This window comes from Hypanus sabinus, unplaced genomic scaffold (genome assembly GCF_030144855.1).
Source record: "Hypanus sabinus isolate sHypSab1 unplaced genomic scaffold, sHypSab1.hap1 scaffold_47, whole genome shotgun sequence".
Taxonomy (NCBI): domain Eukaryota; kingdom Metazoa; phylum Chordata; class Chondrichthyes; order Myliobatiformes; family Dasyatidae; genus Hypanus; species Hypanus sabinus.
In genome coordinates, this window is record NW_026781341.1 from 76,337 (window position 1) to 90,192 (window position 13,856).

Genomic DNA, 13,856 nt, shown 5'->3' on the forward strand with positions numbered 1-13,856 from the left:
ATCCCCCCACCTACGTCTCTATTCCCCACTCTGAAATTTCATTACCGCTCACCAGCCTATCACTTCACCCTGGGTCTCCTCTTTCCCTTTATCCTATTGACGACGCTCCAATTCTTTCATCTCCAGCCCTTGAACTGCTCATGACTTGACTTCACCTATCAGCTTCCAGTTCGCCTCTTTCCCTTCCCCGACCTTCATATTCAGATCACTTGTCCACCCCCACCCCTCAGTAATGAAAAAGGCTCGTGGTCCAAAATGTGGACTGTTTACTCTTCTCCATGGATACTGCCTGTTGTGCTGAGTTCCTCCAGCATTTTGTGTGAGTTGCTTTGGATTTCCAGCATTTGCAAGCTTTCTACTGTTTAAGTATGATAAATACCGTAACAATTATTTGAGCTTTGTTGAGGTTGTAACTGGAAAATGGTGTAAAATCCCGCTCCCCATACTAACACGGGTTATACAGACCAAATAACAAACTGCCGGTGGAACTCAGTGGGTAGGGCTGCATATGTGGAGGGAAATGGACCGTCAACATTTCAGGCCGAGACCCTCCCTCTGGATTGAGAATGGACGGAAAATAGTCAGAGAAAAGAGGTGAGGGGTGGGGATGGGGCAATAGATGGGGCGTGAGAGGTGGATCCAGGTGAGTTGGAGGTGGGAACGTGAAACTAGTGACAGAGGGTGGGAGGTGAGTGGTGGGAAACACGGGGCTGCAGAAATGGAATATAATTCCATGAAGGATTAACAAAAAGGTTATGGAGTACATGGTTTAGAGATTCACCAGACTGATACCAGGAGGACGATGAAGATCAGTGATCGTCTTCACATAAAACAGGGGCCGGCAGATGTGTGGAGACCGAAGGGATCGAGGAAATGGTGATCAGGCAGGAAAAGTTGGCTGAGATCAGAGAGCAGCCGCCATCTTATTATTGGTTAGAGGGGCTGAATGGCCACTTCTTCCTGTTTCTCACTTGATATTTCAGTGTTCCAGTACAGCGAAGTCCTGTAGGAATGTTAATTGGAATTTGTGTTTGTAAGTATAGAACTGTTTTGAATGAAAACAGTACAATTCCGTTTTGGGTTTGAATTGTGCATCGGACGGGATGGGAATCGAACCCGTAACCCTGAGAACCGGAAGGTGGAGCTGAGGGGACGGCGAAGGCACTGAGGGAAAAACTATAAACGTAGCTGGTGTAAATATGAAATTATGTGTAAAATCCGGCAGGTAGGTCGGGCGGAGTGTGACACCGGTTCAGGTGGGAGAACCTCCGCCCGTCACGTGATCCACTTCTCGCTCCCATTTCAAACGCAGATCTGCAGCATCTGCGGCTTTTCGAGGCTCCGCCCCCGCTCTCACAGTCCCCGGATGGGCGGTGGTTTTCTTTCCTTCCAGTGTTGAAGCGGATAGTCGGAGTAGAGCCGGGGGTCGGATCACTGTCTGCGGGACAAATTGATCAAGTTCCCATCGGTGAGTATTGAGGTCAGACCTGAGAGGGAACGGGACCGACAACTTCTGGGGGGAGACCTGATGTTGTTCAGTGAGTCCCGTTAACTTCCCCGAACGGGCGGCCGCGTCCCACTTCCTGGACACAACCTGCCCGGGGTTGGAATGGGTTGTGGGACCTTCACACCGAACCGCCGGAGAGATGAGCCGCCGCTCCGCCTCTATTGCTCGGGTCCCAGGAGAGGGATGAGGTGGTGTTGCCGGGACTGATCCCATCCGTTCACTTGTACCTGGGGAACGTTACCTCCATCACCCGGCCCGGTAGCCGATCCAAACTTCACCTGGATCGATGCCTGGCGTCGATAATGGTTTTACAGCACACTGAAAGCGGCCATTCGGCCTTTTTGTGTTCTTGCAGACAGAGTAATCGCACCCTCGGGAGACCCCTCCACGTGTATGAGTAGTTCCATCTTTCCCCGTTCAGACAGGACAGTGACATCCAGATCTCTCACGTCCTCTCGGGGAACTGGGAAATTTCTTTCCGTCTTCTTTCCATTGCTGTGACTTGCCGACATCCAGCCAATGTTTCCCGTTATGTGACCCTATTAATGCGAGAATTAAGTCTTGTTCATTTATCTGGGTTTCTCGGAAATGTGTACACTCCCTCCGGAATTTCCAAAGGAGCAACCCAGGCTGTCTAATAATCCCACATGATTAAAATGGGTAATCTGTTTTTTTTATATGAACCGAGGTACAGTGAAAATCCTGTCTTTGCCATCATCCACATAGATCACGCATTACAAAATTACATCGAGCTGATAAAAGGTAAAACAATAACAGAGAGTAACAAATCATTATGGTCACAGAGAAAGTACAGTATAGGTAGGTATGTGGTGCAAAGTCACATCTAGTTAGACTGTAAGGTCAGCAGTCCATCTCATCACACTGGGGAACATTCATCTCGCTTATAACAGCAGAACGGAAACTGTCCTTGAGCCTGGTGTTACGATTCTGTTTAATTTTATTCTCGACCCAATCGGAGACTGAGAAGTGAAGGGGATTTTCCATTATGTTGGCTGCTTTACTGAAGCAGCAGTATATATAGACAGAGTCTATGGAGGGGAGGTTGGTTTATATGATGTGCTCAGCTGTGCCCACTGCTCTCTGTTATTTCATTCATTTAAACGAAGTGCAATGGCCGTATGAAGATATGAAGCATCTGGATGGGATACTTTATGTGGAGCATTGATAAAGCTTGTAGAGTGGAAAAGGACATATAACCACAATTTTTATTGATTGTTCTGGTTTTGTTTTATTGAAATCTGTTATCTAGCAGTGTGTATACATTATTTCAGTACGGTGTATTGCTGGAGGACAATCAGACATTGCCTTGATTTCTTCTCCCTCCTTGTTTTATCTGTTTATTCCCTGCCCATCTTGTTCAACATCTGTCCAGCCTGCGTCCCACCACCTCAAAGATATATATCAGCAATCTCGCTACTAAACATTGTCTTAATTGTGAAGTTTTGTCTTGCACCTATTCCAGGGTTTCTTTTTTCTGTCGTTAGCTAGAACTACCAGAGGTTAAACTGAATACAACACGTGGCAGGGTAAAAGCAGCCATTACGATTTTTGTTTCACCGTTACAAAATGGCTGCAGTGTTAATCTTTGACATGATGAAACACACAGCATCTGATGTTTAGTTCTTTATTTCCTTTTTCGGTTAAATTTAGTGAGCCACTTCCTCCGTTTCCAGGGTAACAAAGCACCAGAGCTGCAAGGACTGTTGCAGATCTTTATCGCTCCGTGATCACAGCCTCTCAGTGAAGCTCCCCCTCAAATTCCCTTAAGTATTTAAATTTTCGGCCCAAATCCACGCCCTCACCCATCCCGAAGGGCAATAGCCTACATACATTCACCCGATTTATAGCATCATGGGTTTTGTATGCTCCAGCAGGGCTTCCCAACTTTGTGTCCGCAGGCCCCACCATTGACGCATATCATAAAAAAGGCTGGGAACCCCTGCGAGCATCTCTCCTGATTCTCATGTGCTCCAGGTGAGCAATTTCTAATCTGTTCAACCTGCCCCTGTAACTCAGTTCCTTAAATGACAGCAACATCCGTGTCTGCCAGGCCTCCTGCACCAGCCTGTCACAGGGTCCGAGGGAGACCTTGTCAGGCCCTGGGGAATTATCCATCCTAATTCTCCTCAAGGCAGCAAACCCCTGCTGTATAACCGTACACAATCCATGGCTTGACTGGCTTTCCTCATTTCTATCGTCTCTATCTGTCTCCCAAGTAAACACAGGCGCAGAGATGTCATTGAAGATCTCTCCCATCTCTTACGGTTTCATGCATAGTTGAGCACGCTGAACGTCAGAAGATATTTTTTTAAATGTTAGCGGGGCGGGGAGGAGGTAACAGGTTTTCTCAATAATTTATCCTACTACCACATTGCCTGTTATTTGTGAGAATGTGCTCATTACAGTTGTTGTTCACAAGAGTGATTCTGGAATGAAAAGCTTTATGCACGAGGAGCATTTGGTGTCTCTGGCCCTATTCTCAATGGAGGAATGGTGACTCTGGGAACCGGAACTTCAATGAACCCCTAAGGTCAGGATAGAGTTGATGGGGACAAGATGTTTTCAACAGTGGGGGGGGGGGGGGGGGTGGGTCTAGAACCTGTCACATTCTCAATCCATTCCATTGTATCTGGGGAACTACCCTTTCATCATTTTGTCCAGTAGCAGGATCTGAATTGCACCTGTATCAATGCCGGGGGTTGATCGCAGCTAGAAGATATTTGCAGACATATATGATGAAAATTTTAACCACTTACCCAAGAAGGGAACTTCATGGTTATCACCACAATGCATTGTGTGATGCCCTTTGTAAATACCCCACAGCTGATATTTAGAACAGACAGGCCACATCCAACAAAGTGTTTTGATTCTGGATCAGCTTCTGCACTGCTGGAAGCTCTGTAGAGATGGAATTACCAATATATTTACTGCATGCACATCGAGACAGGGTTAAAACTGCCACTGGAATTTTAGCCTCCCCATTAAAAAATGGCTGAGAGCTCAGTATTCATCTTTGTCATAATGAAGTTCAGAGCATGTGAGGTCGAGTTCCTTATTTCCTTTTTCAGTTAGTTCTGCTTCCTACATCACCAGGGTAACTGACCACCAGAGCTCAAATGAGTGTTGTACATTTGGGGTTTGTTGAGATTGTACCTGGAATATGGTGTATAATCCCGCTCCCCATAATAACGTGGGTTATACAGACCAAAGAAAAAACACTGTCGGAGGAACTCAGTGGGTCGGGCAGCATCTGTGGAGGGAAATGGACCGTCAACATTCTGGTCTGAGACCCTTCCTCTGGAATAAGAGCAGACGGGAAAAAGTCAGAGAAAACAAGTGAGGGTTCGGGATGGGGTAAGAACTAGGGAGTGGGAGGTGGATCCAGGTGAGGGGGGAGATGGGAAGTTGGAAATAGTAACGGGGGTGGAACATGAGTGGTTTGGGCAACACGGGACAGCAGAAGATGAAATTTAATTCTATAGAGGATTAACAAAGAGGTTAGAGAATGCTTATTTTAGAGATTTACCGGCCTGTTTCCTGGAGGGAAACAGAGATCAGCAGAATGAATGAATCGAGGAAAAACCTGTGGCTGAGATCGGAGAGGAGCCATCATCATAAACACAAAATACTCTGCAGAAGCTGGGGTCAAGGCTGGAGGAACTCATTAAGTCGGCTAGCATCCGTGGAAATGAACAGTCAACAAATTCGGGCCGAGACCCTTTGTCAGGACTGAAGAAGGAGGGGCAGGGGCCCTATCAAGAAGGTGGGGAAGGGTGCGAAGGAGAAGGCTGGCAGGTGACATGTGTAACAAATCATTCTAGTTACAGAGAAAGTGCAGTGCAGGTAGATATGTGGTGCAAGGTCACTTCGATTTAGACTGTGAGGTCAGGAGTCCACTCATCACGCTGTTCGCTTCTAACAGCAGAATGGACACCGTCCTTGAGCCCGGTGGCATGTTTCTGTTTTATTTTATCGTCGGCCCGATGGGAGGGTGAGAAGTGAGAATATCCAGCGGTGTGGGGATCTTTCATTATGTTGTTTGCTTTACTGAGTCAGTGGGAAGTATAGACAGAGTCCATGGAGGGGAGGTTGGTTTCTATGATGTGCTCAGCTGTGTCCACAGTTCTCCGCTATTTCATTCAGTTAAAGGAAGAGCAGTAGCCGTATGAAGATGTGAAGTATCGGGATGGGATATTTTCTGCGGTGCTTTGATAAAGTGTGTAGAGTAGAAAAGGGCACATACCAAAATTCTTATTGTTTGTTCTGGTTTTGTTATATTGGTATCTGTTATCTACTAACCCGTACTATTATTTCAGGACCATCAGAGATCGCCGTTCATCCCCTTCTCCCATCTGGCTCCATCTGCCCATCCCCTGCCCATCATGTTCAATCTCTGTCCGGTCTGTATCCCACCACCTCAATGATATATATCAAGCATCTTGTTCAACCTCTGTCCAGTCTGTATCACACCACCACAATGATATATATCAAGCATCTTGATCAACCTCTGTCCAGTCTGAATCCCACCACCTCACTGATATATATCAACCATCTTGTTCAACCTCTGTCCAGTCTGTATCACACCACCACAATGATATATATCAACCATCTTGTTCAACCTCTGTCCAGTCTGTATCCCATCACCTCAATGATATATATCAAGCATCTTGATCAACCTCTGTCCAGTCTGAATCCCACCACCTCACTGATATATATCAACCATCTTGTTCAATCTCTGTCCAACCTGTATCCCACCACCACAATGATATATATCAACCATCTTGTTCAATGTCTGTCCAGTCTGTATCACACCACCACAATGATTTATATCAAGCATCTTGTTCAACCTCTGTCCAGTCTGTATCCCATCACCTCAATGATATATATCAACCATCTTGTTCAATCTCTGTCCAGTCTGTATCACACCACCACAATGATATATATCAAGCATCTTGATCAACCTCTGTCCAGTCTGAATCCCACCACCTCACTGATATATATCAACCATCTTGTTCAACCTCTGTCCAGTCTGTATCACACCACCACAATGATATATATCAACCATCTTGTTCAACCTCTGTCCAGTCTGTATCCCATCACCTCAATGATATATATCAAGCATCTTGATCAACCTCTGTCCAGTCTGAATCCCACCACCTCACTGATATATATCAACCATCTTGTTCAATCTCTGTCCAACCTGTATCCCACCACCACAATGATATATATCAACCATCTTGTTCAATGTCTGTCCAGTCTGTATCCCACCACCACAATGATATATATCAACCATCTTGTTCAATGTCTGTCCAGTCTGTATCACACCACCACAATGATTTATATCAAGCATCTTGTTCAACCTCTGTCCAGTCTGTATCCCATCACCTCAATGATATATATCAACCATCTTGTTCAATCTCTGTCCAGTCTGTATCCCACCACCTCAATGATATATATCAAGCATCTTGTTCAACCTCTGTCCAGTCTGAACCCCAATGCTGCAATTATATATTTCAACAATCTTTCTTTCAATCTTTGCCTTCATTGTGAAGTTTTCTTTTGCATCTTTTCCAAAATTAGTTTTTCGATAGCTAGAAGTATCAGAGGTTTAATTGAACACAACATGTGGCAGGGTAAAAACAGCCATTTCAAATTTAGTTTCACTTTTACAAAATGGCTGCAGTGTTAATCTTTGTCATAATGGAGCTCATAGCATCTGATGTTGAGTTTGTTATTTCCTTTTTCGGTTATTTTCGGTGAGCCACTTCCTCTGTTTCCAGGGTAACAGCCGTCAGAGCTGCAGCAAGTGTTGCACTTTTTATCGCTCTGTAGTCACCGCCTCTCAGCGTAGAGAGAGTGACCTCGGGAGCAAATGTAACAGAGTGCTAGTGGGAGGAAAGGATGCTGTGAGCATTGACTGTATGGGATGTTTTACACCAGGGTCTGAAATAACTGAGAACTAGCAAACTTTTTGGGGTGGGGTGGTATTTTCAGGCTAGCGTAGCAATCAGTTACTATCAGTGCATTAAAATTAAGAGGCAGAAATACTACAGATGCAGGGAATTTAAAGTCAGGAGGAGAAAATACAGGAAACGCTCAGCAGACCTGCAGCATCTTGTACAGTCTCAGTTCTGGAACTGGGTCTTCCACCTTTTCTCCATTCAGAGATGTAGTCTGATGCACCGAGTTCCCAGCATTTTCTACTTTATAATTTTACACTTTGTTCCTGCTACACTGCAGGTAACATGGCAGCCAGCTGTGCTGGGCAAGATCCCACACAGCAGGAAGGTCGTCATCAAATGTGCTCGGTTTAGCTGCTGGGGTCAGGCTGAAGTGTATCCGCATCCTCTATACAGACCGGGGAACCAGCCTGAGCACCGGCCCCGGCAGAGGGTCATTAGGGTCCAATTACACCTTAGTCTGTGAATGGGAAATGGCAGGAACACCTCGGCAAATCACCGGTACCAAAGCGACTTTGTATGGGTGATGATATTGGGCCGGTGACTCTGAGGATATGGAACCGGCAGTATATGGGCTTCAGTCCAGGTTGGTAATTCGACAGCTGGGATCGGAATTTTCTCAGTCTGAATTGAGGCTGAAATCCCGGGCGGTTGGGCATTGGTTATGGGGAAATGACCGTCTACTCTGTCCAATAGGACATCATCTCCGTCAAGTATTTTGGACATTATTTAAGAGTTAACTGGGGAGTTGGGTGAAGTTGGGCAGTGATGTTGTTCATCTGAAATTTGGTAGAGTCTGTAACAAGATCCCGCACGGCAGCTGATCCGGAATGTTCGGTCACGTGGGAGTCACGGGGAGCTGGTGAGGTGGATTTACACCGGGCTCACAACAGGAAGCAGGGGGAGATGATTGAAGATGGTTTTAGCGAATGGAGGCCTGTGACGAGTGGGACATGTGTGTCTGTATCGACACCTCTGTAATTTACTATTCATGACATTGATTTGTATATGAATGTACATGGCTACACAGAGTATTATGTACCGTTGTGTTCACCTTACTGTAGTAAATATATTATCAAGCTGGAGAGGGTGCAGAACAGATTGCTGAAGATGTTGTCTGGACTAGAGGGCCGAGTCATAGGAAGAATTTGGCCGAGCTGGATCTTTAGTACAGAGGAGAATGAGGGTGACATTGTAGGAGTTCATGAAATCAAGTGGGAGTGTAGATATGTGGTTGATCGTGATATTTTACCCAGGTTTCAGGGTTCAAAATTGTTTGATGTCATTACAGTACACAAGTGTAAAGGAGAACAAAATGATTGTCGCTCTGAAAAAATAAACAAAACACAATACTTGAAGTATGATAGTTTAAAAAAGATTTATTGTACGTCTATAAAGTGACGTTAATCACAGGAGTGTCTGGACATGTGAGACTGACATTGATTTTTCTTCTGCATGCGACTTGCGCGTTACACACGCTTGGGCGATCATGGGTGTCCACATCCGATGACTCTTCACAGCGTCAATGATCCGTCGCACACTTAGATCTGTTAGTTCTTTCACAGTGTCCATATATTTTCTTCTTTGTCTTCCTCTTCCGCGTTTCCCAGGTATACTGCCTTGTAATGTAAGGTATTCTATTTCTCCCTTTCTGATGACATGGCCCAAGAATTTAAGTTTCCTCTCATTTAATGTTCTCATTAAATACCTTTTCGTATGGGTACGTTTGAGCACTGTCTCATTAGTTACCTATCTCTATATGATGTTTTCAGCATTCTAAAAAAAACACATTTCTGTTGCTTCTACGTTTCTTTGGAGTTCTGATCTTACAGTCCAAGTTTCGGAAGCACACAGCAAGATAGACCAGATGTAGCATTTTAGTAGCCTAAACCTTGCTGTCATAGAAATGTGTCTGTTGGGAAAAACAGGTTCCATTTTTTGGAAGATGGTTTTGGCAATGGCAATTCTTGTTTTTATTTCTACTTTCCTTCTAGCATCTTGTGATGTAAAGCTGCCAACTTAATTAAAGCTGGTCTTTTGTTCAAACTCTTGGTTACCGATGGACAATTGGCAGTTGGGAGTATCCTGCACTTTTTATATTACCATATATGTGTTTTTTTTACCGTTGATGGTTAGTCCAAAATCTGGACTTGTTTGTACTACTTTGTCCAGGAGGACTTGTAGGTCTTCTGCAGCACTTGCTCTCAGGTGGTATCGTCTGCATATCTTATATGGTTGATGTAAACACCTCCAATTTTTATCCCATCCAGGTCGTCTGTTTCTCTGAGAATCATTTCAGCATAGATATTAAATAATTCCGGTGAGGCAACGCATCTCTGTCTAACTCCCCTTTGAATTTTAGTCTATCTGCTTATATTATCATCATTTTTACCGCCACTGTTTGATTCCAATATAAATTTTGAAGCAGTTATCTATCCCTTCCGTCAATATTTAGTTAATTCCGAATTTGAAATAATTTTTCATGTTGCACTTTGTCGAAAGCTTTAGTGAAATCAATAAAACATAAAAAGATACCGTTTTGATATTCAATTGCCCTTTCTGAAAGCATTCGTAGTATGAAAATTACGTTCCTCGTTCTTCTATCCACCATAAACTCATATTACAGTTCAGAATATGAACTGGCCATAACTTGTTTTTGATTTGACTCAGAACAAATCTCAACAAAATCCTTGTTACGCGGCTCATCAGACTGATTGTTCTATAACTTTCGCTCTCGATAGTTCCGGTAATTTTATAAATACTGATTTCAAGAGATCGTCAGGCAATACACCAGGCTCATTAATGCCATTAAACGCTTCAAAATGAATGTCTATGCCCAGATCTTCTGGGGCTTGTTTCATTTCCACTAAAATTCCATCAGGTCCGGTGGCTTTACCTTGTTTCATTGTTTTCATTGCTTTCGTTATTTCTTCTTTGGTAATAGGTGGGCCAGAATGAGAGTGCTTCAGACATGGGGGTTCCCCTCTATTATCTCAAAAAGCTGCTCTATATGCTGAATCCACCTCTCACATACTTTATCGGGATCTGTTAGGATGGATCCGTCTGCTGATCCTATTCATCATGCAGAGGAGGTTTTCTTAATTCCAGTAACTTCCTTAAATTTTCCAGTGCATTTCTTTGCTGTTGTTAATATGGCCTTCAACTTCATTTCATTTTTTGATTCAGCCGTTCTCCCTTTGCAATATTGCACAATTCTCCGGTCTGTGAGATTGATCGTATGTCCATAAAGTGACGGTAGGCACAGGATTGTCTGGCCATTTGAGACTGACATTGATTCTGTGTCCATGAAGTGACGTTAGGCTGGACATATGAGAATGATATTGATTCTATGTCCGTAAAGTGACATTTGGCACAGGAAAGCCTGGACCTACGGAGAATGATGTTGACTATCTGTCCATAAAGTCACTTTAGACAGAGGAGTGCCTGGAACTGTCAGGAAATGTTAAACTGGTAGTGGGTGGGGTTTGAAGGGTGGGTTAGTGAGTAGAGGTGTTGATCAGGCTTACTGCTTGGTGTAAATAACTGTTTTGAGCCCGATCGTCCTGCCGTGGAGGTTACAGATCCACAATTCCTTTAAGGTAGCACCAGAGTTGTAAAGAGAGTTTAGAACATATTGACCATTATAACAGGATATTACGAAGAGGGGCTGGGATATTAATGCTAAAGTTGTAAAAGACACCGAGAATCCAAAAAAAAAAAACAATTGAGTGCAGTTCTGGCCAGCTACTTGGAGGAAAGATGTCGATAAACGTGAAAGAGTGTAGGGAAAATTACACGGACATTGCTAGTGTTTCAGGAAATAAATACATTGATAGGTTGAACAGGTTAGAACTCGATTACCTGGAATACAGGGGAATGATGGGGTATCCTAGCAGGATTACAATTTTTTTTATGCCATTTGCCACTACAATTAAAGGAAAGGTGCAGGACCCTAGGTGGGGAAGCCCTGCTAGGGTTATAGAAATCTATGATGGTATAAATAGCGTGAATGCAGTTAGTCATTTCCCCCTCAGATTGGGTAAAATCATGGATTTAGGGCAAAAAGTGACACATTTAAGTGTAATATGAGGGAGAACTACTTCACTCAGTGGGTGGTGCGAATGCGGAACAAGTTCCCAGCAGATGTAAGAGATGAAGGTCCGATTGTGGTATTTCAGAGATGTTTGGGGAGGTACATGGATGAGGGAGGTATAGAGGCTGCGGTCTGGGTGCAGGGGGATGGAACCACACCGAACGTGGCACGGACTGGATGGACTTTAACAACCCTGTGTCTGTGCTGTAAGGGCTCTGTGAATCTCAATTGAAACTTCTACACATAATCGACATTTATTGCAGACAGGTCATAGAAACATACAAAATAGGTGCAGGAGTAGGCCATTCGGCCCTTCGAGCCTGCACCGCCATTCAGTATGATCATGGCTGATCATCCAACTCAGAACCCTGTACCTGCTTTCCCTGCATACTCCCTGATCCTTTTAGCCACAAGGGCCATATCTAACTTATATTACATTTAACTTATAGGTCGTATCCAGCACTGCGATTTATTTTGGACCAGCGTCAGCACTGCTGAGAGCTCTGTAGTAGATGGAACCACCATGAAATTTACGGAATGCACCTCGAAGGGGTAAAAACAACCAGTGAAATTTTAGTATCACCATTACAAAATGGCTGAATGTTCAGTTTAATTTTGTCGCAATGAAACCGAGAACGTGTCACACCGAGTTTGTTATTTCCCCGCTCGGTTATCTTTGCGAGCCACTTCCTCCGTCACCAGGGCAACAGCTCACCAGAGCGGCAGAGAGTGTTGAACGTGTTTATCGCTCTCTGGTTGCTGACTCTCAGCGGAGAGAGAGTGGCCTCAGATACGAGGATGCTTTCAGCATTTGCTGATGATACTAAGCTGGGTGGCAGTGTGACATGTGATGAGGATGTTAGGAGAATTCAGGATGACTTGGATAGTCTGGGTGTGTGGGTATATACTTGACAGATGACGTTTAATGTGAATAAGTGTGAGGTTATCCACTTTGGGAGTAAGAACAGGAAGGCAGGTTATTATCTGAACTGTGTAGAGTTAGGTCAGGGAGAAATACAAGAAGATCTAGGAGTCGTTGTTCATCAGTCATGAAGGTGAATGAGCAAGTGCAGCAGGCAGTGAAGAAGGCTAATGGAATGTTGGCCTTTATTACAACGGGAATTGAGTACAAGAGCAAGGAAATCCTCTTGCATTTGTTCAGGGCCCTGATGGGACCACACCTGGAGTATTGTCTACAGTTTTGGTCTCCAGGGTTAAGGAAGGACATCCTGGCTGTAGAGGAAGGCAGTGTAGATTCACAAGGTTAATTCCTGGGATGTCCGGACTGTCTTACGCAGAAAGGTTAGAGAGACTGGGCTTGTATACGCTGGAATTACTGAGATTTAGAGGGGATCTGATTGCAACAAATAAGATTATTAAGGGATTGGACAAGATAGAGGCAGGAAATATGTTCCAGATTCTGGGAGAGTACAGTACAAGAGGGCATGGTTTGAGAATAAGGGGTAGGTCATTTAGGAACTTCGTTCCTTAACTCTAAGGAAAAACTTCTTCTCCCAGAGAGTTGTGGGGGTCTGGAATGCACTGCCTTGGAAGGTAGTGGAGGCCAATTCTCTGGATGCTTTCAAGAAGGAGCTAGATAGATATCATATGGATAGGGGAATCAAGAGTTATGGGGACAAGGCAGGTACCAGGTATTGATAGTTAATGATCAGCCATGATCTCAAAATGGCGGTGCAGGCTCAAAGAACCGATTGGTCTACTTCTGCCCCATTGTCTATTGTCTACTTACTGTTCGGGATGAAATGAAGATGATTGTAGGGATTGCATCTATGCAATTCTGTTCTGGGTGTCACACATCTTGCAGTCAGTCAATTGCTTCTGCATCAAAAGAACAAAATGAAATCTCCTGCACTGGGTTTCCAGTGCTATATTTTCAATTTTATATTTAAAACATTTTCTTCCTGTTACCCGACGGGGAAAATGGCTACTAATTGACCTGGGCTACACCGCACTCAAAAAAATAATGAACAACTGTGTTCAATGAAACTGTGGGAACAAGCTAAAATGTATCAGCACCCTCTTTGTGGTCCAAGGCCCATGTTTTAGAGCTAATCCCCGTCTAGAAAGAGGATCATCAGGCTCCAGTTCTGTCACGGGTTGGTGTGGGAGTGTAAGTTTTTGAACTGGGATTAGCTGAGACACTGTCGCATATTACCGGCAGCAAAGAGCCCTGGGAGAGCTGGTCCTTCAGATACAATCTTGGGATGTGGTTTCCAGGAATATGGGACTGGCAGTGTTTGGGCTTCGGTCCACG

At 44.3% G+C, this 13,856-nt stretch overlaps 1 protein-coding gene across 3 annotated transcripts in view; it reads left to right on the forward strand.

The window, feature by feature from the left end:
• Positions 1-1,400: 1,400 nt before the first annotated feature.
• The window catches only part of LOC132389082 (NACHT, LRR and PYD domains-containing protein 14-like), a 49,930-nt gene continuing 37,474 nt past the window's right edge, over positions 1,401-13,856 (forward strand). The window contains exons 1-2 of one of the 3 annotated variants that reach the window (XM_059961498.1): positions 1,419-1,468; positions 12,031-12,133. The gene's annotated coding sequence lies outside the window, so the exon portion shown is untranslated. Of the gene's footprint in view, positions 1,469-12,030; positions 12,134-13,856 lie in introns of all 3 variants that reach the window. The other 2 variants (XM_059961497.1, XM_059961496.1) reach the window with 2 other exon arrangements.